This window comes from Poecile atricapillus, chromosome 19 (genome assembly GCF_030490865.1).
Source record: "Poecile atricapillus isolate bPoeAtr1 chromosome 19, bPoeAtr1.hap1, whole genome shotgun sequence".
NCBI lineage: Eukaryota > Metazoa > Chordata > Aves > Passeriformes > Paridae > Poecile > Poecile atricapillus.
This window is the reverse complement of record NC_081267.1, coordinates 7,510,517-7,535,580: the sequence shown is the minus strand read 5'-3', so window position 1 is coordinate 7,535,580 and position 25,064 is coordinate 7,510,517. Positions and strand designations below refer to the sequence as shown.

At 50.4% G+C, this 25,064-nt stretch overlaps 1 pseudogene; it reads right to left on the bottom strand.

The window, feature by feature from the left end:
* LOC131586380 (uncharacterized) overlaps nucleotides 1-25,064 on the bottom strand; it is a 585,722-nt pseudogene that overhangs the window by 523,367 nt on the left and 37,291 nt on the right.

Genomic DNA, 25,064 nt, shown 5'->3' with positions numbered 1-25,064 from the left:
TGAGAGTCAAACCAAGGTCAAAAGAGAAGCTAAGCCCATTTGAAATCCTGTATGGTAGACCTTATGCTATGCAAGTTGTAAACGGGGATGCCATAGGCCAAATCGGTAACCAGTACATTTATGATTATGTAATTACAGTGGGGAAACAATTGGATAAGAATGCTACCGTGGTAATAGAGCACCAACCTAAACAACCTGATTGTAAATTGCATCCGTTTAACCCCGGTGATTGGGTGTATGTTAAGAATCTTTTAGGAAAACCCCTACAAGAGAAGTGGGAAGGACCTTTCCAAGTGCTGCTGACTACCTTCACCGCGGTCCGGATCAAGGAGCGACCTACGTGGATTCATTACTCGCGGGTCAAGAAAGCTCCAGAGAGTAAACAAGAGGAACGGACATCATGACCTTGACTTCACCTCAAGCCCTTTCAACCCTGATCATTGGACTCTCGATAAGTATAGTTCTTCCCCGAGACTCTGACCCGATAGATCCATGGTCTCACGCACACCAGTGTATCCACCCGGAATGGGGAGAGAAGGAACGTCAGGTATATTACCTCAAGAACTAAGGGAAACAATATTAAAGGACAATCATACTACACAATTCGAGAAGGACCACCAAGCCTGGTGGCAATTAGTAAATTTCACTTATGAACCTCAACAGGAACATATCGAAGCTTATGTCCTCACCATCAGTGCGGCAGAGGAAAGAGCTATTTTTCCTATCCTCACCCTAGGGACAATGCAACAAGATGTCATTGTCAAGCCAATAGATCACAATGTTTGGGCCAGTTATGATTATATCAAAAATAAGTGGCAATCGGTTAGCACAGAGGCATGTATTCCTAGAGGACAGCTAGGCTATGTTTGCGAAAACGCTGTAGTAGAGGCAGAAGATTTATGCTTAGATGCTGAAAATAGAGTGTGCACCTTTGAAGTGCTTTTGCATAATAGAACACAGTCACAAGTTTACTATATAGGGAATGGGTGTGCTTGCGTACGGACAGCCTGTGACAATGTCACTATAGATAATTGCCAAGAGGAAACTAACAATACTAACTTTTGTGTATGCAACTTTACCAAAATAGTGGGTTGCGATTTTCATTATACTGTCCCAATAACTACTCAACAGCTAATTAACACAGATTTTAACCTGTATCGAGAAACACCAGAATTGCAAATAGGGATGGATGTCAAAATTCTCAAAGCAATGCTCGCACACCCTAAAGTAAAGGAATTGGTGCAAAGAGTGAATCAAACAACTACACGGATGGTATGGCAGGTAGCACATGATTCAGAAAGAATAAAGAATGTCCTCACCGAAGTAGAACAAGTAGGCCAGCATCATTGGTGGGATATCTTCACAGGATTTTCCCCAACAGCCACACAGGTTTTCAATTACCTGGTGCACCCAATGATATTGGTAGTTGGAGCCCTGTTGGTTTTAACTTTTACAAATATTTTTATGTGGTGGAAGCTAAGGATCATAATGAAAAGGACCCAAATGGTTTGGGCTATGGTACGAGCGCATCAGCGCTCTTAGGATTAGACATCAGCACTCTTAGGATCAGACCTTGACGAAAGAATTCGTAAGTCATAAGAAAAGGGGGGAATGAAGCCATAAAATAGATAGCCTTCGAGAAATAATGGGTTAAAACATAGAATATGAAGGGAACATCTGGAAGTAATAAACACAACGACAGGAGGGAAAGAGAAGGATAAAAAAAATCACCGGACTAAGCGTAATTTAAGCCGAAGCTAAAGCATGCCTAATGTCAATATGACAAGTTGGCCCTAGGAGCTTAGGAACTCGGCCAACTACACCGGGAAAGGACCAAATTTGGAAAGAAGTTCAAAAGTTTAAGGAGGAAGACTCCTCGGAGACCCTCGCCCACGATGAAGGCCGACCGGAACGACCCCCGAAAAGATCCTCAAAATAGAAGTTTCCGCCCACGCCCCGCCTACGGCACGCCCCATATGAATATGCATGGATATGATGTAATTCCAAACCTAAAACTGTATAAAAAGCACGCTTTTGCTGTAAGACTTTGGAAAACTCCCTTTAGAGATTTCCCCAACGTGCACGTTGCTAATAAAATACCTCCTGTCTATCTGACTTAAAATGCGTCTCTTAGACAGTTATTTATCGCCTTTTGGGGCAAAATTCGGCATCACACACAGGCCAAAAGAATGTGGAGCCTGCATGAAAGGCTCGTGGAGCTCCTGTGGGAAGATGACAGCGATGTGCTTGGGATGAGCATCGCTCTCCTCAGCCGTTTGTTCCTGTACAACGCTGGCCCGATAACCATCCCCCTCGGCCTGCAGCTGGCTGAGGCGCTCCTGCCGCTCTTCGACAATGTAAGGCTCTGTGTCTCCAGCCATGGCCGCTGGCTGCTGCCTAGGCACTGTGCCCTGTGCATTTTCAGGCTGTGCCCAGGTGGGCCTGAAGCAGCTGATGCTGAGGTCTTTATTTCTTCCTTTCCTACAGGATGATAGCCAGGTGCAGCTGTGCTCCATGTTCATCTTTCAAGAGATGATGAATTTATTGCCAAAGGAGGGAAAAAAGGCCCTGAAGTCCCACGTGCAGCAGAGTCTGCTCCCACTCTCCTTGCACTGCCATGACGAGAACCAGCGCGTGGTTGATGTGAGGACTCGGCAGCTGCTGTGGCTCCCTGGCAGGGCGCTCAGTGCCTCCTTCTCTGCTGCCTTGCAGCTGCAGCTCCCTCCTGGTCTTGGTCCAGGGACATGGGTCCTGCACCCTGGGCTGTGGTGCCATCTCTGGGTCTCTGCTGCTCTCCAGGCCTCCCGGGAAACGCTGCTCTGTTCCGCCCGATTCCTGAAGAGGAAGGATCTCCAGCAGATGCTGCGGGTGGATCAGAGCTGGAGGTTCAGCGAGGGCCTGGTAAGGGCGGGCTGGAAGCCCCAGCCCCAGGCTGGAGAAGCTCAGTGTGTGTGGCTGGCAGCTGTGCCCTGCCCAGTGCCGCACCCAGGGGCGCCAGCCTGTGCCCCACACGCTGCTCCCTTCCCTGGGCCCCGCGGGCTCTACTCCAGCCCCCTGTGGCCCCGAGCCGTGTGCCCATGGAGCCCCGGCCCAGCTGGCCTGTCGGGCAGGGCGGCACCGCGGCTCCCCGGGCAGCAGCCGGCCCTCTGCCCCCTCCAGAGCCCGGCGCCAGCGGCTGCTGGCCGGGCCTCAGGGCTGGGCGGGCACGGGAGGCCGGGGCTGGCCGCAGGCAGTGCCCGGCCGAGGGGCAGAGCCCGCACCAACCCTTCCCTCCTGCCGCTCTCTCCAGCTGGCACAGGACAGGAACCGAGCGGCCGAGCAGCTGCGCCGGGCCCTGCCGTACCTGCAGAGCCCACAGGAGCCCCTGCGAGAGGCGGCCATCAGGTTCATCGGTGAGCCACGAACCCGGGCTCCCTCCCCGCCCCGCCGCAGCTCGGCCCCGGCCCCGGCTGCTGCCCCGGCAGCGGCACCCGGGCCCGGCGCCCTGGAGCCCCGGCTGCCCTCGGGGCTGCTGCCGGCCTCTGGCAGCCGTGCCCTTGGGCTGAGTCTGGATGCGGCAAGGGCCCGGGCTGAGCCCTGCCGGGGCGGGAGGGCGTGTGGCCACAGGGCTGGCAGCGCCGCTGGCAGGGAGCTGTGCCGCCGGGGCCCTGACAGGCTCTGTGTTCCCAGGGATGGCCGGGCAGCACCTGAGGGGGCAGAAGGAAGAGATGCTGCTCATTTGTGAGGGTGAGTGAGGGCAGCGGGCTGTCAGCGGGGCTGTCGGGGGGAGCTGCAAGCCCTGGCCTGGCTGTGGAGGGCTCTGCTCCCTGTGTGGATGAGGGGCGGTGTGGGCAGAGCACATCGAGATTTCAGGGGCACGTGGGGCATTCGTGGCCGCAGCTTCGGGCTGATCCCCTCGGTCCCTGCTCCCTGCTGGCCATGGCAAGAGCCGGCTGGGATGGCCCTGGCAGGGGGCTCTCCGTGGGCCCCCGCAGGTCTGGGATCTGACCGTGGCTCTGTCCGTCTCTCTTCCAGCCCTTGAAGACACAGCATGTGACAGCAGCCTGGAGGTTGGAAGCCTGGCACTTCAGACTTTGTGCCTTCTCAGGGCAGGAGACCACGCTCCGATCTCCACCTTCCAGAGGCTGCGAGATCAGCTCCGCAGGGCATGGAGGTCACGGCCTCGTCTGTCGGGCCTCAGCTGGCTGCGCTGCTGGAGCTCTGCAGAGAGCTGATCTGGGAGGCTGTGTCTGCTGGGGCCACATGAGCAGCCAGCAGGGACTTTTTTCCTTCAAAGATTGTTCTTTTCTTTTTTGTTTTGCTTTAGTATGTAAATAATATAGGATATGTTATAATAGTCAGACTCCCAGGAGCTTTCTTTTGCTGCCCAGGGTGTGTGGGGCATAGGGGAAGAGAGGGAAAAGGGGGCTTGTGCTCTGCAAGCTGCCCAGGCATGCAGTGGTGCGGGGAAAATGGCCAGAAGCCCCTTGGCCTTTGGTGGTTCTGCTGAAGCCACAAGCCCTGTCCCAGCCAGGAAGTGCCCTCTGTGTCCTGCTGCCTGTGTTGCTGCCTGGATTGCTGAGGGCTCTGTCATGATCCGCTAACACCGGCGGGAATCATGAGAGATTCGTTTGATCTCACAGTGCAAAAGGACACAAAGGGATTTCAGCTTAAATCACAGCAATAGTGCACTTTTATTTTAGTGCCAACAACAGGAGTTCTAGCTGCTATGGTTTTTTGAAGGAAAATTGCTGTAGCTTTATGTGATTCTGGAAGGGCTCGAATTAAAGGGGTCATCATTTCACAGGTAATTGCATTGGTGATTCATAGCCAGTAGTTAATTTTCTGTCATGTATCATTTGCAAGCAGGCAGCTTTGTGCATGTCTTCCAGTAGTTGGTCAGGAGTACCAACTATAGCTACAGGGTCTCCCCTTTCCAATGGATGAAGCCCTGCTGCCCAATGAGCTGCGTGCTGAGTTAGGGACCACGGGTTACATCTGTCTCCTGCTGTTGAGAAGACCCCATGTCCCCAGTACCCACTGGCTTCTTGTTCTGTCAGTCAAATCTGATCTCCTCTGGTGAGAGATGCAGTATGTGTTCTGTCTCTGACTCGTGAGGGAGACGCCCGTACTCCTTTTTCAGCTCAGCCAATTCAGCAGCAGTGTACGGGATTTCTTTAGTGGTTGTATGCGAATCAAGATCTTCATCATTGATTTGATTATATTCTGTTTTAATTAAAGGTTTCAAGCTAGGACAGCAGTGCTCCCCACAATTTTTCATCAGTTAGTTCTTTTTGAGGGTAAATTTGATTAATGAGAAGGGTTTCCCTCTCCACTGTTTCTTTGGTGAATAAGCATTCTTTGAATTTTTAACCCATTCCTCTCTTCAGGCCACTGGCAACAGATGGATCTCATTCCTTTCTTCATCTAATTGTTTTTGCAAAATTTCAACTAGGTTTTGAAAGGAGTCCATTCTAGTTCTTTCCTCACCTTTTTGCTTAAAGCAAGTTTCTCTAGCTGCTGTAAGACAAGCTCCCAAAACTGAGCAGAGTATATATTTTTGCCGAGTAAAAGCCTTTGGAACCCATACTGGAGGTCTCCTCCTCATCCTTGTCTCCACCATGTGCCTACCAATATCCTTGTGCCGTGGAGCATTTGCTCTAAGCCACACCTTGTGTCACCCCGCTCCTGAGTGTCACGATCCCCTAACACAAGTGGGAGTTGTGAGAGGTTCGTTTGATCTCAGAGTGCAAAAAGGACACCAGGGGATTTCAGTTTAAATCACAACAGCACTAATGCACCTTTATTTTAGTGCCAGCAACAAGGGTTATGTGATAGAGGAGAGAGAGAGAGAGATGGAGAGAGGGATAAAGAGGCAAAATGCAAAAAGAAAATAAGGGGGGTTATAGCTACCAATGGACAAGACAGGGTCGCCAGTGTCTTCTTCCATGGGGAGATCTCTCTTGAAGAAAGTAACTTGGAAAAGTCATTTTTACAGTCTGTTTCAAAGCAAGGGGCAGCTGGCCAAGAGGTGGGGAAATTCCTCGGCTATTGTGATGAGACCCCTTGCTCTGGGAAGCAGGTGTAAGGTACAGAACAGGCCGCTCCTTACAAGTCCCTGCTCAGCAGCAGGAATGAAGGCAGTGTACCTTGACAGCACAACAAGCACACCTGCAAACCATCACCTGGCAAGCTTCCACCTCAACCAGGCCAGAACCCCTGCACAAATTCCCTTGGGGTCTTCAGGGTCTCGGTCTCTGTTCTTGCAACGGTTGTGGGGCTGATGAGGGAAACTTTGGACTTTCTCTTACACCCTAGTAACCCCAAATGACACCAATGACCCCAAATTACCACAAATAACCCCAAATTACTCTAAAGGACCCCTCTGACCCCACACCTGACCCCAAATGACCCTTCTGGCCCCACACCTGACCCCACAGGACACAGACATTTACCCCCTCCTGAGCTCGGTCCTATACAACCCCAAATCCTTCAAAAACCCCCAAAATTTGACCCTGGGAACTTCCTGGATGAGCAGGGTCAGTTCCAGCACAACGAGGCCTTTGTGCCCTTCTTGGCCAGTGGGCACCCCAAAAATCCCATAAATCCTTGGGGTGGGGTCCTAAATCCTTCTGGAATCCCAAAAGTCCCCAAATTCCTTTGGGGTGGGGCCCTACATCCTTTTGGAATCCCAAAATTCCTCGGGGTGGGGACCCCAGACCCATTTGGGACCCCCACCCCTGAAACCCCCAGACCATTTTTGGACCCCAATCCCAAAGCTCCCAGACCCTTTAGGGACCCTCCAGACCGTTTTTGGGGTAGCCCAGACCCTTTTGGGACCCCCAGCCCTTTTGGGACTCCCGACCCTTTGGGGTGGGGCGGTGCTGACGCCCCCTCCCCACAGGGCAGTGGCTGTGCCTGGGGGAGGCGCTGGCGCGGGCAGAGCTGTTCCTGTTCCTGACCTCGCTGCTGCAGCGCCTGCGGCCGCGACCCCCGGCACCCCCCGAGGAGCTGCCCACGGCCCCCCTGGAGAGCGGCTTCGCCAACATCGTGCCCCGCTTCCAGCCCCTCCTGCTGCCCCAATGAGACCCCCCCAAATTCCAGACTGCTCCCCAAATTCAGGAACTGCCCCAGGATCGGGACCCTTCCCCATGGCTGGAAAATCTCCCCCCAGATCCTCCCCAGATTCCACTCCCAACATCCCCCCCGCTTCCAGCTCAGGATGGGGCTCTCATGAGACCTCTCCTCAAATCCCCCCCCTGAGATGTCTCCCCATCGCTGGAAAATCCCCCCAAATCCACCCCAAACCCCGCCCTAAAATCAGGAATCCCCCCTCAGACCCCTCCCCAAATTCAGGATGCCTCCCCAAAATGCCCCTCCCCATCAATGGATATTCCCCCAAAACCCAAAAAATCCTCCCCAAATCCCCTTCCCACAATCAGAACACCCCTGGGACCCCAGAATTTCCCCCCAAAACCACCAAATTCCTCCCCAAAAATCCCAAAATTCCTCACAAATCCCCCCAAAAAACCAGAAAACCCCCATACTCCCCCCAAAGTCCCAAATCATCCCAAGACTCAAAATCTCCTCACAAAGCTCCAAATTTCCCCCCAAAAATCCCAAATTTTTCCCCCAAACCCCCAAATTTCTCAAAACCCCCAAAATTCTCCCCACTCCACAAATTTTCCCCCAAAACCACCAAATCCTCCCAAAATCCCAAATCCCCCCCCCAAGACTCTCAAATTACACCCCAAATCGCCAAAATTCCCCCCCCCAAGACTCCCAAATTTCTCCCCAAAAATACAGGGAGTGCTTCTAAACAACCAAATGCCTTCTCCCCAAAATTCCCCTCTGGACTCCAAATTTCCCCTAAAACTCCCAAATTTCCCCCCCAAACCCAGTTTTTTTTCCCCAAAACCCCGAATCCTCCCCCTAAAAAACCCAGAGTTCTCCCCAAAACCCCAAATTTCTCCCCCAAGCACCCAAATGTTACAAAAACATCCTAAAATTCCTGCCCTAAAACCCCAGAATTCCTCCCAGGACCCCTGAAGTTTCCCCCCAAAACCCCAAATTTCCCTCCAAACCCCCAAATTCCTCCCAAATTCCCCCCAAAAACTGGGAGAACCTCCCAAAAAAATACCAACCTCTCTTCAAAACCCCCCCCAAAATCACAACTCCCTCCCCAAGAATAAACAAAAAAGCTGAAAATGTATATTTTTTTTTTTCACATTTTTCACACCTTGGGCAGGGGTGTAGGGGGGGAAATCCCAGAATTCTCAGGATTTTTCACATTCTTTTGGAGAGAGGGGGTCTTCCCAACTTTTCCAGCAGCCCCCCAGGCAACTGCTCCCCAAAATTCCTGCCCCTCAGCTCCCCCAAATTAAGTGCACATAAATAAAAAAAGAGGAAAAAAGAAAAAAAAAAAAAGGGAAAAAGGTAAAAAAGAACAGAAAAGAAAGACACCCTCACCCCAATTTGGGGGGAGGGGGATGAAGGTAAAATTGCGGGAGGGGTCGAACCCCCAAAAAAAAATTAAGGGACCACTAAAAAAATTGGGGGAACCACCACAAAAAAGCTCATTTTGAAAAATGCTAAAACCATTAAATAAATGGCAAAGAGGCAAAAAACCTGAAAAATTTAGGGAGGAACCCCCCAAAAATGTGTCAAAAATGGGGAATTCCCCCTTGAATCCAAGGGATTTGGGGGAATTTTTTTTCCCAAAAGCTGTGGGTTTTTGAGGGTGGCAGGGGAGGAGAGACTCCCTCCAAATTCCTGGGGGTGTCCTCAAGATCCAGCGAAGGCACCTGGTCCTGGAGGGGGACAAAAAGGCTATTTTAGAAAAATTAAGGGAATTTGGGGGGATTTGGGCAAATTTTAGGGAATTTGGGATTTTTTGAGGTCTCGGGGGGGGTCTTGATTTTTTGTGGTCTTGCATTCCGGGGCCACATGATCATGGCCAGGGAGGCCACAGCTACCAGGAACAGGCATGGGACACCAACGAGATGGGATTCTGCTCAGGAAACCATTTATTCAGCTCAGGAACAAACTCAGATCCAGAGACAGCCCCAAACAGAGGCAGGGAGATGGGGTTTGAGAACCAGGGTGGAGTTCAAGGTCAGGGACCACTGGGAACACAGCAAGGGAGAAACCCCAGGGGCCCAAACCCAATCAGAAATCCCTGGGCTGCCACCCCACGAGGGGTCCAGGGTGGAGTTTCTTCCTGGGCTTGCAGGGCCCAACCTCTGAGGCAGAGGGATGGAATTCCCTCTTGCCCACACCTCTCACTTTAACAATATTCATTTGAAACTCAATCCTTGCCTCCCTGGGCAGGGGCACCTCACACAAAAACTCACTCAGTAATGGGCTCCCCCTCCCTTCATCTTCCCCAAACTTTGGCTGTCTCATTGCAGACCCCACCCCACCTCCCCAATCCCAAGGCAAACCCATCCCATCCCTGCTGAACATCAAGACCCCCTTCCTAATCCCTATTTCCCCCATTTCACACCTCCCAAACTCCATCCCAACCATCCTGCCTCACCCAATTCTCATTTCACCCCTCCCCTGATTTGCATCCCACTTTACCCAGTCCCCTTCCAACCCCATTCCACCTGATGCCTTCAGAAGGCTGACCTAGAACAGAGTCCAGACAGAGTTAAGAATAAAGTTTATTAAAAGGCCTTAAAGGATACACCTTGGGCAGTACAAGAACCTGGCCAGGGCTACACCCAGGATGAACAAGAAATGGTCACAAAAATGGACAACTGTTGCTATATTTTATATATTAGTAAAGGCCTGTATGCACAAACCAGCCTTTGAACTAAGTCGTGATATTAAGGGCTAAAGTCCTTGAAACCTTCATGCAGAAGAGAGAGTAAAGTAAAACAATATCCTTGTGTGTAAGAGGAAAAATGTAAACTGTGTGTGTTAGCCAATAGTAGCTCGTTCTGCTCGCAGACCCTGTAGAACCCTATAAAGGTGTGCTAAAGATAGAAATAAACTGGCATTCACAATTACTTCTGTGAAGACTGGTGAACAGCTCGGGGGTCTTCTCAATATTTGGCGCACCGACCAGAGACACCCTGCGGGCAGAAGGACTCTGGAGTCATCGGAGTGGATCTGGGCTCTACGTCGTGGGCTTGGATCGGCACCAAATAGGCAGCCTGAGCGCGATGAGACGCGGAGCGGTTAGACGTGGAAGTAGGGCTGCTGGGGGGGGGCCCAGAGGCAAGGGCGTAGTAGAAGGGTCGCAACCTTCCCTCTTGCGGGTACTGTCAGCATGGATGTGGATTTGCGGCAGTAAATAAACTGCTTCTCTGCATCCTCGTTAAACGAGGCGAAGCAGCCCAGGAAAGGGACCTGGATATGCTCATTATATGGGCTAATTGTCGTGAGCATTTGCAGTGCTCACTGCTTCTTGCGGTGCAAGAACGGACTGATATGTCGGCTCTGATATGGGAAACGGCAATTACGGAAAAGAGCAAGGACACTGTGTTTCTCGGTCGAACTTGGCAGATTGTAATTAATACCTTAAAAAACAGAAAAGCGAGATATGCTGAGGATGTGAGCCCTGTAATTCTACCTGCGTCACAGCGGCAGATGCCTTTACCTCCCACTGCTGGGCAGGCTCTCCTATCTATATTGCCCATGGAGAGAGGGAGGGAGAGTTAGGGAAAAAAAAAAATAATGAGAAAAAAGTTCCACAGGGAACGCTGAAACAACGAACAGAATCTGTTCAGTTATGGCAGGATGTGATACATCCAGAACTATTTTCTTCATTTTTGGAGTCACTTTTAGCACTACAACCTTATTTAAGTTCCATCTTTACCACCCTGGAAGAAAAGAAGCCAAATTTAAATTGGTTTCCACCCGAACCAGGAAGATATGAGGGAGCGAGGTGAGCGCAGGGAACAAAGGCACCCTGGGGGTAGAAGCAGCGCAAGAAAAGTTCCAAGGCCTCTGATCGCCGTTGTTAGCACCTGGCCGTGAGAGACTTTTCGTGTAAAATCGCCTGCTTTTGCAAAATCATGCCTTTCTTCCTCTATCAGCAAACAACAAGAGAAATTGAGAGAAAAAACTGCATTTGTTAAAGTTAACTTTGTGAGGCTTTTTTTTTCTTTCTCTCCGTTTTTCCTCGCTGCGAGAGTATGTGGAGAATGTGAAGAAAGATAAGAGCAGAGCTGCAGCAGGAGCAGAGTGGGCAGTTCACCCCCCCGCTCCCTCTCTCGGGGGGGGCACTGGGATGGTGCCTGGTTTGTTGCAGGGTCGTGATTTATTGGGTTTTCTGAGTGGTTTTGTATACCCTTTTGGAGTTAGTTTTGTGTTTTAAGTAATTATGAGTTTATGCAATTGCAGTTTTTAGAGTTTTACTAGAGAAATTATTGTGGTTCTTTGAAGGTTTAAAAAAGAAAAAAAAAAAAAAAAAAGGGAAAAAAGTGCTTAACAGAAGTTGCCTTGCAATAATTGGTTTTAGAACCCAAGGTTAAAATATGGTGTGATTTACAGCTTTTAGGAAAACCTTCTTCCAATTAATGTTATCTACAGAAGAGATTTGTGGTTTAAAAAATAATTAGTTAAGAGAACTTTACTGTACAAGACAAAGTTAAGTTAAAGTATATATTATCTATTTGCTTGTTTTTTCCACAATTTTAATAAGGTAATTTTAATGGGAGTCCTTTTGTTATATAAAACACATATAACTGCATATATACCAATTTGGATTTTGGGTTTTAGTTTAAAAATTGGACTTAATGTTTTTGAAAAGTGCTACAAAAGCTGGATGGCAACTTGCCAAATCCTGTGTTGTTGTGGCGGTTTTTCTCCAGAAAAGCTGCACTTTAACATCCTAACCAATTTAAGCATATATTAGGCAAATTTCTATTATGAATAAGTATTTTTAGTAACATTTGCAGTTATTGTGGGTTATTCTCAAAGCTAGATGACATAGAATTGTGATGTGTTTGCTACATTTTTATAATCTTTATAGTGAATCCATGTTATTGTTATATTGTGTTTAAAAGGTATATATTAAACTTTTAGTTGCTTTTTTGTAGTAACAGAATAAGATTAAGTTATGTTTTCATTTAATATAGATTAAGTGTTAATAGAATTAAGGACAGTCAAGTTTTATAATGTTTAAGCTTGAATGTTTTTAAGTTAAGTTTTCTAACTTAGATATTCTTTTAAGGTTAAGTTTGTTATTTCCTTTTGTCATATGTAATTATTGTTGGGTTTAGATATTGTTTAATTTAAATTGTTTTATGTTTTCTTGGAGACACTTGTTTAAACTGCAAAGTATAGTTGTTTTCCTAGAGAGAGGACGATGGCCACAGCTGAGAGAGCTGTGATGGAACACTGGTGAACACCTGCTTGTGGATAGAAGTGAATACAGTCTGTGACACCCTTGACTTCATTGGGAGTTCTATTGGTTGTTGCAATCTCTGCAGTTTTTTTTGTTATAGTTTTCTTATTTTTCAGTGTTTCCAGAATTTTAAGAAGATGTACGATTGCTGAGGATCAGCTGCTATGGGAGAGGCTTCAGATTAAACCAACTGCTGCATGGTTTAATTGGTCTGGTACCTAAGGCTCCTGATCATTTGCTTTGTACAAATGCATTTTAACAGTTTGCTGTGCTGTAAGCATCTCATAGCTGCTACTATTGAGAACCTTGTTTCAGAAATGAGTTGAGAGGCATCTTTCCAGTTTAAAGCCAGGCCCTGGCCAAGCCTTGACTTTACCTGGATGGAATGTTTGCCAGCAGATCCAGATGTTTTCTGTACCAAAACTGTATTTGAGTCACCTTTTGACTCAACAATTTGACCCTATTAATATGACAGCTGGATCAATTTTGAGGTGGGCTTGGAGAATCATTTTCCAGAGGTGATGATCCAATCCTTCACTGATTTTTTGTTTCTGTTTGTTTGCTAACTATGAGATGCTGGTGCAGTGTTTTAGTAATTAATAGCAGTTTTATATTATATATGTTATTAATAATGTTTAAGATTTAATTGATTTTTAACTGGTATAGGTTCTTATTAATTGTGTATATGGTTTTGTGTTGATATTGATGTTTATAACAGAAGTACATCTCATTTTTATTTTTTTTAAAGAAAAACAGGGGAAAATGGATGCCTCACAAGCATTTAATTAGTGTAATTCACTAACTTCAAGGAGAGAAGTGTCTGTGTTTTGTTGGCAGGTTCAAAAAGGTCACCTGTCCATCTGACCAGACTGTGTGCCTCTGAACACACGAGATCCAGTGAACAGAGAAGTCATCACACAGCCTTGGTACTCCAGACATGGATCAGAAGTGGAGCTGTCAGGACACAGTTGTGTCTGAACACTATATAGACAGTTGCCAACAGAAATTCTATGTTGTTATTATGATGTTGTGTCTCTACCAATTTTCAGGTATCCTTTGTTTTAAGATTTAGAAGGATTTGAAGAACAACTTGAACATCAAAGCCCTCAGTCACCGATCAACTGCCAGCTGACATCACAGGAGCAGAGAACGTTCCAGGACTGAATCGTGTTAGAGAAATTCTGTAGAAGATCTAAGAAGAGACTCCATTTAACTGTATATAAAGCAAACTGTAGTTATGTGTTTACCCTTTTAGCAAATTGCTTTCACGCTTAGACTACATATATACCAGAGCATGTGTGTTAAAAGTAGTTAGATAATAGTTTAAGTGTTTAGCTTGTGTAGTAATTGTTATGTTAGTATAAAGTATAAGTATTCCCTCTTCAAGAGGTAGTGTAAGCATCTTTGAAAGTTCATTTAACGATTGAAGTTCTAGCTGTGAGTTTGCAAATATGGTGTCATTTACATGGTAAAATGCTTATGGTAATTGTGTTGTGTATAGTCATGACCAACTGTCTGCTAACTAACATCCAAAAGTGACAGAACATATGGGTCACTCTGGCACATTGAACTGGCCAAAGGTCAGTGTGTCTGAGCCTAGCCACACCTGGAGATCCTTTCGCACCTGTCTCATAGGAGTCGCTGAATGGGATCCTCCAGCATTTAAAGCTTTAATTAGTAACGAGACTCGACTGAATCGATTGGCAATGTTGCAAGAGTGCAGTCGCACTGTTGGCTTCACATTAAGACAACTTGAAGCCTGTTAGCAAGCAAAAATTACCAAAGTTCTCAATGTTACCATAGAACCCTCAGAAGAATTAGATTTGTTAAGTTCCACCAATACCTCAGGTGGATGGATAATGTTTGAACCCCCAACAAAAAGTCATTCTAACAAAGTAATGCAGCACTGGGTTGCAGTCAACCCTATAGCTGATCTCGTTACTACCACTGAAGGTAAAGCCTTTATTCGTGGTGCAATCTCACAGGACAATTACCAAAGCGATCACCTAGTTCCATATTCCTAATCTGTGGAGATAGAGCATGGAAATTAGATTCCTGCTAATCCACATAGAAGACCCTGTTATCTTGGGAAACTCACTTTGTTCCACTCAAGCTTACATCAATTCTTGAATGTAGCTAGCAAAGTGAAGAACATCAAACAGTCAAAGCGAAGCCTGAATGAATTAAGGCCTAGCAACTCTAAAAAGGCTCACCTGTTAGACTAAGGAAGAATTGAACTTAACATCCACAATGTTAAGTGAGCTTTCAGCCGATGTGAGTAGTGTATGTCATGCAGTACTATGAAATCAAGTTGCAATTGACCTTTTGTTCTTAGCACAAGGACATGGTTGTGAGGAGTTTGAAGGCATGTGCTGCTTAGATCTTACTGATCATTCAGCTTCCATCCATGAGCAACTACAGCAGCTACAGGATGGGTTACATGCCCTGAAAGAAGATAGTAACCCCATTGGAAGTTGGTTCACCAGCTGGGGCATCACTGGATGGTTGAGGTCTCTTGTGCTAGAAGGGGGACGGACTTTACTTATAATGTTAATTGGGACGACAATCTAAGTTGTATGTTATCTTATCCAAAGCCTGGTTTGTGCAAAAAGAGAAAGGGGGAATTGTTGCTATATTTTATATATTAGTAAAGGCCTGTATGCACAAACCAGCCTTTGAAATAAGTCGTGATATTAAGGGCTAAAGTCCTTGAAACCGTCACGCAGAAGAGAGAGTAAAGCAAAACAATATCCCTGTGTGTAAGAGAAAAAATGTAAACTGTGTGTGTTAGCCAATAGTAGCTTGTTCTGCCCGCAGACCCTGTAGAACCCTATAAAAGTGTGCTAAAGATAGAAATAAATGGCATTCACAATTACTTCTGTGAAGACTGGTGAACAGCTCGGGGGTCTTTCAATACCCTTTCCTTTTATTTATGCCTCAATTCCCTGAAGTCAGGGAACCCTAAAGGATTAAAGGTACTGGTTTGCAATGGGATAGGATCCATTTAAATCCCAGAAAGAGGCACAGAGCTGGATTTGAATCCAAATTCTGATTCAGCATGGGAATGTAGTGGACAGCACACCGATGGTTTCCATGTTGCTGAGCAGGGCTTGTCCTGTTCAAGGACTTTGCAATCCCCTATTGGACAATCCATGTCCCATGCTCAGCCAGCAAGGAGGTGACACCATCACCGTTCCCCTCCTCATCCCCGTGTCCTATTTAGAGAAGAATCCTCCTTCTCCTCTGCTCCAGAGGGTGCTCGAGTGCCCACAGGGAGCCCCTTCCTCGCTCCCGTGAGTGGGGTGATGCAGGGCCGTGATGTCACACAGCTGTCCTGGCCACAGCACTGTGACATCACCGTGCCAGCCCTATATAAACCGGGCCAGCCCCCACAGCTGCCAGTGCAGTCGCCATGGGACGTGCCGTAGCCATGTGTGACGGTGGCGTCCTGATGCCTGCCCTTGTCCTGCTGCTGGCCGCTGTGGCTGTCTGGTGGGCCAGTGGCCACTGGAAACCACAAAGGCAGCAGACGAGGAAGCACCCCAGGGTTAGGCCCAGAGGCCCATGGAGGAACCGAGCAGCCCCTGCGGCTCCCAGGTTCTCCAGGCCTCGGGTGACCCCTCGCCAGCGGCCAGGTGCTCCCGCAAGCCCTCTGGAGAGCTCCTGCAGCTGCGGTCCCTGCATGGCAGTGGCCCAAGAGCTGCAGGAAGTGATGATCCGGCACTGGGCGCACAATGGGACATCTGTGCCGCTCTACTTTGGGATGTGGCTGGCGTTGTGGAAAGAACTGGAGAAGCTGATGAGGTGAGGCCACCTGCCCTGCTGTGGCTCGCCCAGCTTCTCCAGAAGCCACCATCCCTTCAGGAGGCTGCTCCCAGCAAGATTCACCATCCATGGGAGAGCCTCAACCCTTGCAAGGATGGCACAGTAGAGAAGACCCGCCATCCATGCAAGAAGCTCAGGCTGTCAGAGAACGTCCATGGTGCCAGGAGCCTCCGCTATCTCTGACAGCCTCCATCCCTCAGAGAGGCTCAGCCAGACCTGTCAGCCTGCAGAAGGTGCAGAGCCCAGGGACAGGTCTCCCAGCTCCCTTGGACCCTTGGACCTCAACAACACAGTCGCAACCCTGAGCACTGACATGGCCAGGGAAAGCCCACAGGTCCAAGTGGGAGCCCAGCCCGATCCAGGGGAGCCATCTCAGGAGCAGGTGGAGGAGCAGCAAGTGTCCTGGAGCCAGCAGCTGCCGGACCACAGCTCCCAGGTGACGGTGCTGGACGTGCCAGCTGGCAACAGCCTGTGCCTGGTGGAGGAGACAATTCCCAAGGGACCAGGGAGTTTCCTCCATCTCCAGGAAGCTGCTCCCAATACAGCCACCAACTACCAACAAGACTTCTGTACCAGCAGGTGAGACCTGAGGAGCTGTCTGAGGCTCCCATGGGGTTCTTGAGGGGCATTCCCAGGCCAGGCCAGGGCTTCTGAGAGCAGCCTAGAAGCAGGTCAGAACAAGGTGACCAGCGCTGGCTGTGGCCACTGCACTGGTGGACACTCAGGGGGTTCCTGGCGGCATCAGGCCCTGTGATGGAGGCATTGTCTCCTCCTCACAGCCTGACAGCACCTGTGTTCCAACGGAGATCGTGCTGATGGAGAAGGTGAGCTTTGGCTGCCACAGAATCATCCAACTCCTCGAGTGGTTCCATCTGCCTGACAGCTTCGTGCTGGTGATGGAGGTTCCGGAGCAATCTCGGGATCTCTTGCACATCCTGCTGGAGCAAGAGTTCCTGAGTGAGGAGGTGGTGCGCTGGCTTTTCTGGCAGGTGCTCGAGGCTGTGTGGCACTGCACCGCCTGTGGCGTCCTGCACCGGGACATCAAGCCAGAGAACCTCCTCATCAACCCAGACACTGGCAAGCTGAAGCTGATCAACTTCGGTGGCGGCACCTTCCTCCAGGAGCGGGCCTTCACACCTTTGCCGGTGAGCCCAGAGCGCGGGCCCTGCTCCCAGTGCCAGGCACTGCACGGCCCCATTCCCTCCTGGGCCGCGGGGTGCGGCATTCAGCCGGCTGCCGGCTGCCCTGTGGCACGGGGCAGGTGCTGTGCCCCAGGAGCCGGCTGCCAGCCCTGCCGACAGAAAGGGGCTGCAAAAGCCGGGCCCCGGCTCCTGGGCTTGGCAGGCCCGCAAGGCCTTGGGCTGCTCCGCTGGCGTTCTCAGCCTTGCAGAATGGTTTCTTGGCTTTGGCCCATTGTCAGGGGGAGGCAGGCAGGCCTTGGGGGGAAGTTGTGGCCACGGCTGCAGCCCCTGCCTCTGGCAGGAGGCTGGCGCCAGGCTCTGGAAGGCAGCAGCCTGCACCTGAGCAGCGCCGCCCGTCTCCCCTAGGAACACGCACGTACTGCCCACCCGAGTGGATCGGCCTGCGCTGCTACCACGGCGATGGGGCGACCATGTGGTCCCTGGGCGTGCTGCTGTTTGAGATGGTGTGCGGGTTCCTGCCCTTCGAGAACGAGCGTGACATGGTGTTGGGGCAGTTCTTCTTCCCGCAGGAGGTCTCTCCAGGTTGGCACACAGCCTGAAGAAGGCAGGCTTTGGCAGGTGGCACCGCGCAGCCCAGCCCGGCCCTCCCGCAGCTGCGCGGGACGTCCATGTGCCCTCAAGGGCCGGCTGCAGCAGGTGGCCTGTGGCAGGCTGGGTGTGGCACGCTTGGCTGAAGGAGGGGACGCTTGTCCTGCCGTGCCGCTCTCCCACCAAGGGCAGCTCCCAGCACACGCAGCGTGGCCCGGCTTCTGCAGGCGCCGGGAGCAGCTGGGCAGGAGCCTTCTGCAAGTGAGCGCCGCTTTCTGCCTTCTCTCCCCAGAGTGCCACCATCTGATCCGCTGCTGTTTGTCCAAGCACCCCATGGATCGGCCGGTGCTGGAGCAGATCTTCTACCACCCTTGGGTGTTGGGTGGCCATTTCTGATGCCTTGCCGCAGCCTCTGCAGCACCCAGTTCCCGTGTCCCACACAGGACTGAGGGCCCAGGAAATAAAACAACCCAAAACCCATTGCAGGCTGGCGAGTCTGGTCCTTGTTAGCAACTTCAGCTAAGGGAACCTCTTGGCAAAAGGGGTAATCAGAGCGTTCCCTTCAGCCTTTGTCAAGATTTTGATGCCTTTCCTCCAGGTTGTCCCTCAAAATCAGAGGGGGGTGGAGCCTGCACCAGTCCCCCAAATCGCTGGGAGGCAGAGACGACTCACAGGCCCCTCAAAACTGGAGGAGGATGGACACTATCCCTGGGCCTCCCAAACTGGAGGGAGATAAATACCCACCCCAGCCCAAAATAAGAGATGGATGGAGCCCACAGCAGCCCCCAAGTCAGAAGGGGGAGACTGCCAGCCCCACCAAAGAGGAGGGGAATTGTGTCTGTGCCAGCCCCGCAAATTGCAAGGGGATAGAGAACACCCCTGGCCTGGCAAAGGGCAAAGAGCGGCTGGGGGCTGCCGGAATGGTGATAACACTGGCAACCCCAAATCAGAGGGGGATAAAGAGCCTGCACAGGCTTCCCAGAAGGAGAAAGGGGGCAGCAAATATCCCATGTCCCCCTAAGTTGGAGGGGCACAGACCCAAAAAGCCCCACAAAAAGAGCATGAGGAACCAAGGCCACTGCTGGCCCCACAAAGGTAAGGAGGATGGAGAAACTCCCCATCTGTCTTTGTTTTGGAAGACAGGTGCCTGCTAGGGAGGGCAGGGGCCTCCCCTGGAAAGAAAATTTAGACCCCCTCTCTCTACATTATTATAGTTTTGAAAACAAGGAGCTTTCAGGCAGAGATCTGGGGATAGGAATAACAGTTCTTTATTAGTATTTATAACAAAGCAAACAAACAAACAAGAACTACAGCATTAGCAAGAAAACAGAACCAGGGGCCCTGTGACAGCTTTCTCTGAGACGGGAAGGGATGGAGGAGAGGCTTTGTTTTCACAAACCCCCTTGGGCAGTCAGTCCCGGTGCTCCTGCAGGGCTCTGAGGAACACTCAGCTGGAACAGCAGGGACGAGCTGAGATCCCGGGCCGGTGGCTGAGGTGTATCAGCAGCTCCATGGCGGTGGCTGGCACTGCCACATGTCCTGGCAGGACAGGGGGTGCGAGGCCACCAACAAAGACGAAAGAAGGAGAAGAAGCAACAGCTCCATCTGGGTGAAGGCAAAATTCCATTCTCCTTACCGCAACAGCTCTGCGCTCAAAGTGTCCTTCTCTGAAGCAGAAGAAAAGTCCACCAAACTGTCCCCACCCTCCTTTTTTCCTGCCCCCTTCCCCCCCTGGGCCCAGCCAAACTCTTTGTCTTTTGTCTATCACCCACCAAGTACCCATAGTTAGGTTGTCCCCGCAACTAATGGGTAAAAATTCCACAGGCAATCCAGAATTAAAAAAAAAAAAAAAAAAAGACACCTAACCCCCAACACCTGCCCCTGGCAATGACCTGAGATGGGATTGAATATAATGACAGGGCCATGGCCAGACCCTCACCTTCTTTGATCACACATCATCTCATTGCCATAGGCAGGAAAAGGTACAGGTGTCTTCCCAGCATGGATCACAGGGAACATGGATTACCAGGTCTCTGCCAAACTTGAATTTTCCATGGGGGGATGAAGCTGGAGCAGTGCACAAAGCTCTTCCTGTACGTTGAGGCATTTGCAGAGCTTCCCTTACTGGTGCCTCCGCTGGTGTCTGGTCAAGTCAGAGCTCTGGATGAAACTCTTCCCACACTGGGGACACTCACAGGGCCTCTCCCCAGTGTGGATGCGTCGGTGGACAGTGAGGTGGGAGTTGTACTTGAAGACCTCCCCACAGTCAGGGCAGCGGAAGGGCCTCTCATCCGTGTGAATCCGCTGGTGCCTGAGGAGAGTAGAGCTGGTCTGAAACCTCTTCCCACACTTGGGACACTCGTAGGGCCTCTCCCCAGTGTGGATCATCTGGTGGATGGTCAGCTGGGACCTCTGGCTGAAGGTCATCCCACATTCCCCACACTCATAGGGCCGATCTCCGGTGTGCGTCCTCTGGTGGCAGATCAGGCTAAAGCTCTGGCTGAAGCTCTTCCCACATTCCTCACACTCATAGGGCCTCTCCCCAGTGTGGATGCGCTGGTGCCTGATGAGGTGGGAGCTTTTTTTGAAGCCCTCCCCACAGTCAGGGCAGCGGAAGGGCCTCTCATCCGTGTGAATCCGCTGGTGCACGAGGAGACTGGAGCTGATCCGAAACCTCTTCCCACACTCGGGACACTCGTAGGGCCTCTCCCCAGTGTGGATGCGCTGGTGGGTGACGAGGTTGGAGTTGAAGCTGAAGCCCTTCCCGCATTCCCCACACTGATAGGGCCATTCCCCAGTGTGGATCATCTGGTGGCAGATCAGTTTGTTGCTCAACATGAAGCTCTTCCCACACTCCAAGCACTTGTAGGGCTTCTCCCCATCCTGAAGCTGCTCATGGACCACCAGCTCAGAGCCCTGGCTGGATCTCTGGCTGCCTTCCTGGCACAGGGTGGGTCTTTCCTCCTCAGAGCACCCTGGGATGGGTTTGGAGCCACTCCTCCTGAGGGATCTCCAGGGATTTTCCTCCCTGTTGGATTTCTGCATTGTGGAGCTGCTCAAAATGGCCTTGTCCACGAGGTTCTGCTGCAGGGATTTGTCCTCCCTGGTCTCCATCCTCAGCTCCTTGTCTGGGGGAGGAAGGACAAGGAGAGGATGGGATTTGCCTCCGTGCCAGAGGGAAGGGGAAGGAGATCCCCCCAGTGCGTCCCCAGCAGGACGGCGTCGGCAGCGGGGTTGTCCTGCAGCCGGGGGCCATGCTGGGCTGGGAGATGGAGCAGGAGAGAGGGGGAAAGGGGCACTGACTTCCTCCTCACCTGCCTGGGTGTCCCGGGGCATCTTCCTCTTCCTCACAGCCTCCTTCTCCATCTGCCCAAGGTCTGAGAATGGGAAATCCTGGTTTGGGGAAAAATACAATTCATAAGCACATTGGATTAGGGAGTTCCTCCTCCTCAAATCCATTATTAGAAATCACAAGCCTTCCACAAAAACCTCCCAAACATCAAGATTCAGCCCTGAAAATGCCTCCCAGAAGTTCCCCATCTCTGGTCTCTCCCCTTTGGTGTTCAGAGGTTCCCCCAATCCCAGCTGCTGGGGGTCATGCTTGTACTGGGGTTCTGTCTGCTCGGTCCCTGCCCAGGCTGCTGGGAGTGCCAGGAATTCAAAAAGCTCCCCCCATTTCCATCTCCCCACTTCGGGAGGCTGGGATCCCCAGTGTCCCCCCAAGGGGCATTTTCCGCTCAGCTTTGCAGTCCTTAAGTCACAAATATCCCCCCCCAAAAAACCCAACCGAGGGACCCCCCAGGATATCTGGGCTGGGCTCCCCCTCTCGGGGCACCTGTGGGATGGGGGGTGATGATCCCACAGGTGGGGGACTGTGAATTCAGGGAGTTCTTGACCTCTTGGTTCCTTCTCCTTTCCCTGATCCTCCTTTGTCCCTCCTCTTCCTGTTCAAGTGCATTTAAAAAATTATGGTATGTCCCAAGGGAAGAACTCACCCTTGGTTTTGTATAAGGTCAGTCCCTACCTAACCTCCCTTTTCTTTTCCCTATCCCATTGGCTGTAACCCCCCTGTATCCCATGGCCACCCCCTCCCCCAAGTTTAAGAGATAGCACCCGGGGAATCTCAGCCTCTTTCTTGCCCCGGGCGATCCACATACAATAAACCCAGGACCACGTCTCGTAAGTCTGAGCCTTCTTTGTCTAAAATACCGTAGGTCCATGTTGGATATATTTTGAGACCCCTTCCCGCCCGTGTTCTGTGAAGGGCGGACACATCCCCATGGGGGACAAGACTGAAGGGATTTGTGGATATTTACAAAATCTTCCTCCCTCTCCTCCCCTTCCATCCCTCCTCCTTCTCCTCCCTAACACCAGCTTCTTCTCCTACTTCCATCCCTTCTCACTCTCCTTCTTCATCCCTCCTCTTCCATCCCTCCTCCTCCTCCCCCAGGAGCAGTGACACCCTCGGTGCCCCGTTCCCGAACCCCTCACAGCCCACGGCAGGAGCGGGGATGGAGCCGGGACAGGTCGGGATGGGCAGCGCGGGGCTCTCCGCTGCTCCCACCCGCTGGGGACGGGGGGAACCCGGCCCGGGGAAAAGGAGAGGGAAACTGGGAAAATTGGGGGCTGCAGATCCAACCTGGGGCTGGCTGGGGACCCTGGCTGGGGACTGCCAGCCCTTGGGGCTGCTCTGGGGAGATGCGGGAGGGGGGAACACAGAGAGGGCTGGGGGATCCCAGGAGTGGCAGCACTGGCAGGGACTGGTTTGTACTGGGATCATACTGGGATCATCCTGGCAGTGGCTGAGATCGCACTGGCTGTGTACTGACATCATACTGGGATCAGACTGGGATGATACTGGCAGTGAGTAGGAGCCTGCAGGGGGCAATTGAGACCAGGTTGTGAGGAACTGGGAATATGCCCTGCGCTCCCCAGAACCCCGGGATCGCCCCTCGTATGTCCCGTAATTCTCCCCCAAACCCTCCAGGATCCCCGAGTGCCCCCTCAGCGCCCGTTCGGGACCCCCCAAAGCGTCCCTGGATCCCTGAATGCTCCCGACCCCACAGATTCCCCTTCCAGCCACTGCTGGGAATTCATCTCCCATCATCCCACAACACAGTTCCATGCCCAAACCTCCTGCCGTACCCCGCGCCCTAAAGAGCCCGGTTAGAGCTCCCCAGGTTCCCCCCAAGTGCTCCCGAGCCATATACATTCGCCCCCAGCACCTGCAGCCACGGCTCGGACGCAAAAGTTTTCTCCAAGCGCTTCCCCACACCGCCAAACGCGCCTTCCGAGCCACTTCCGGAACTACAGCTCCCATCATGCTCCGCGGCGCCCATAGAGCGCTATTCCAGCCGGGACTCCATCTCCCGTCATGCCCCGCGCCTCACCGGAACCCATTGGAGCTGCGCCTACAACTCCCGTGATGCTCCGCGGCCCCATTAAACCGTATTATACCGGCGCCTACAACTCCCATCATCCCCCGCGGCCCATAGATTCCCTGTTACAGCCCCCCAAGTGCCCGCCCGGACCCCGAAGGGCCCCCAGATTCCCCTCCCTGACCTCCAAGTGCCCCCCTGGACCCCCAAGTGCTCCCCCGGGCCCCGAATTGTCCCACAGAATCCCTAAGTGCCCCTCCAAGTGCCCACCCGGCTCCCCCAAGTGTCTTCCAGACCCCCAAATTCTCTCTAAATTCCCTCCCCAGACCCAAAACTGCCCCAAATGTTCCCCAGAAAAGTCTCCGTGGACCCCAAAGTGGCCCCTTTTACCCTGTCTGAGAAAATTATAAAAAAGATGATCAGAGGACTAAAATTAGGAGCAATTGGCATAAAGAGGGAGAAATAGTGTTCAATTAATTAATGAAGGGAATTGTGGTACTTAGAACCGAAGACCAATAGTGGGTTTTGTCCCTGCAAATGTATCAATTCTTTTATATAAGCATAAAAAATTGGGTTATAAAAATACAGAATAATATTATTATCAAAAATACCTTTTTTTTTTTATTAATTAATCAGATTTTAATTATAAAGAAATATTATAAAGAGACATTTTTTCAATGTTTTGAGATGTCAGTCCCAGGTGGGCGATGTCAGACATGCTGAGGCTCGGGGTGAGGAGCAGGTTGTCCAAACAGGGGCAGCCCACAAGGGGCTCATTCTTCTCTGTGACCAGACCTCCTAAGGAGACATTCAGCATCAGGATTGTAAAGAGTAAATCCTGACCTCCTGATCAGTACACAAAGATGTTTTACAGTTTGAACAGTAGAATGTTGTCACCGTAAGGGGCCTTCTTTGTTAATATACTTCATGTTGTGTCATGTTTGTTAAATAAAAAATGTTGTTGTACCAGCCTTCTTTGTTAAAATATTGTTATAAATTAAATTAGTATTTTGACAGCTAGGTCCCTTGGGTTAATGGCAGTTTAATTAAAAATGAATACAATTTACTGAACTGAAGAGTAATGTGGTATAAAAGAATACAGTTTAGTAAAATAATACTGTTTAATAAAAATTAAAATTTATATATATAATCTGCTAGAAATTAAGTATGATTAAAGCATAAGCAAAACCGACCAGGGTACGGAGGCTTCCCACACTGCCTCACATTCAAAACAAAGCACTTCAAGCTAAACTCATATACTGTATGCTTTTACATATTCTTTAATGTTTCCTGTAAGTTTCCTCCTATTTCCAATTTTTCTGACTTTACGTCACTTTTCTTCACGGCGCATGCCTCACTTGTTGTTAGGGGGTCTTCAGTCTTCTTTTGGTGGTCTTTTGGCAAAGGCTTCCCCTCTTCTTCATTGTCCTTCGGATAATCTTACAAGTTTGCGTGTGTGTACTAAGCCTTGTGTTATGTTAGTCTACTAATTAGCCTTATGTTTCCTAATCTTTAGGCCCAATGCCTAAATTTGTTCTAATTTTGGTCCATCTCAGGGCCATTTTGGTCTTGAGACATCATTTATCTTCTAAACTACATCCTGTACCTTAATTTTGACATGTAACATCTGCAAAGGGGTACATCTGCTTTGTAACACTGATTCATGATTGTTTCTAATTATAACAACTTTAATAACAGTTACAATTTAGTTAGCAGGAAACAATTCCATTTATTACAACTGCAAATACCCCTTTATATCCCTTTTTATTGGTTTCCATGCTAATGGCCTTGCTT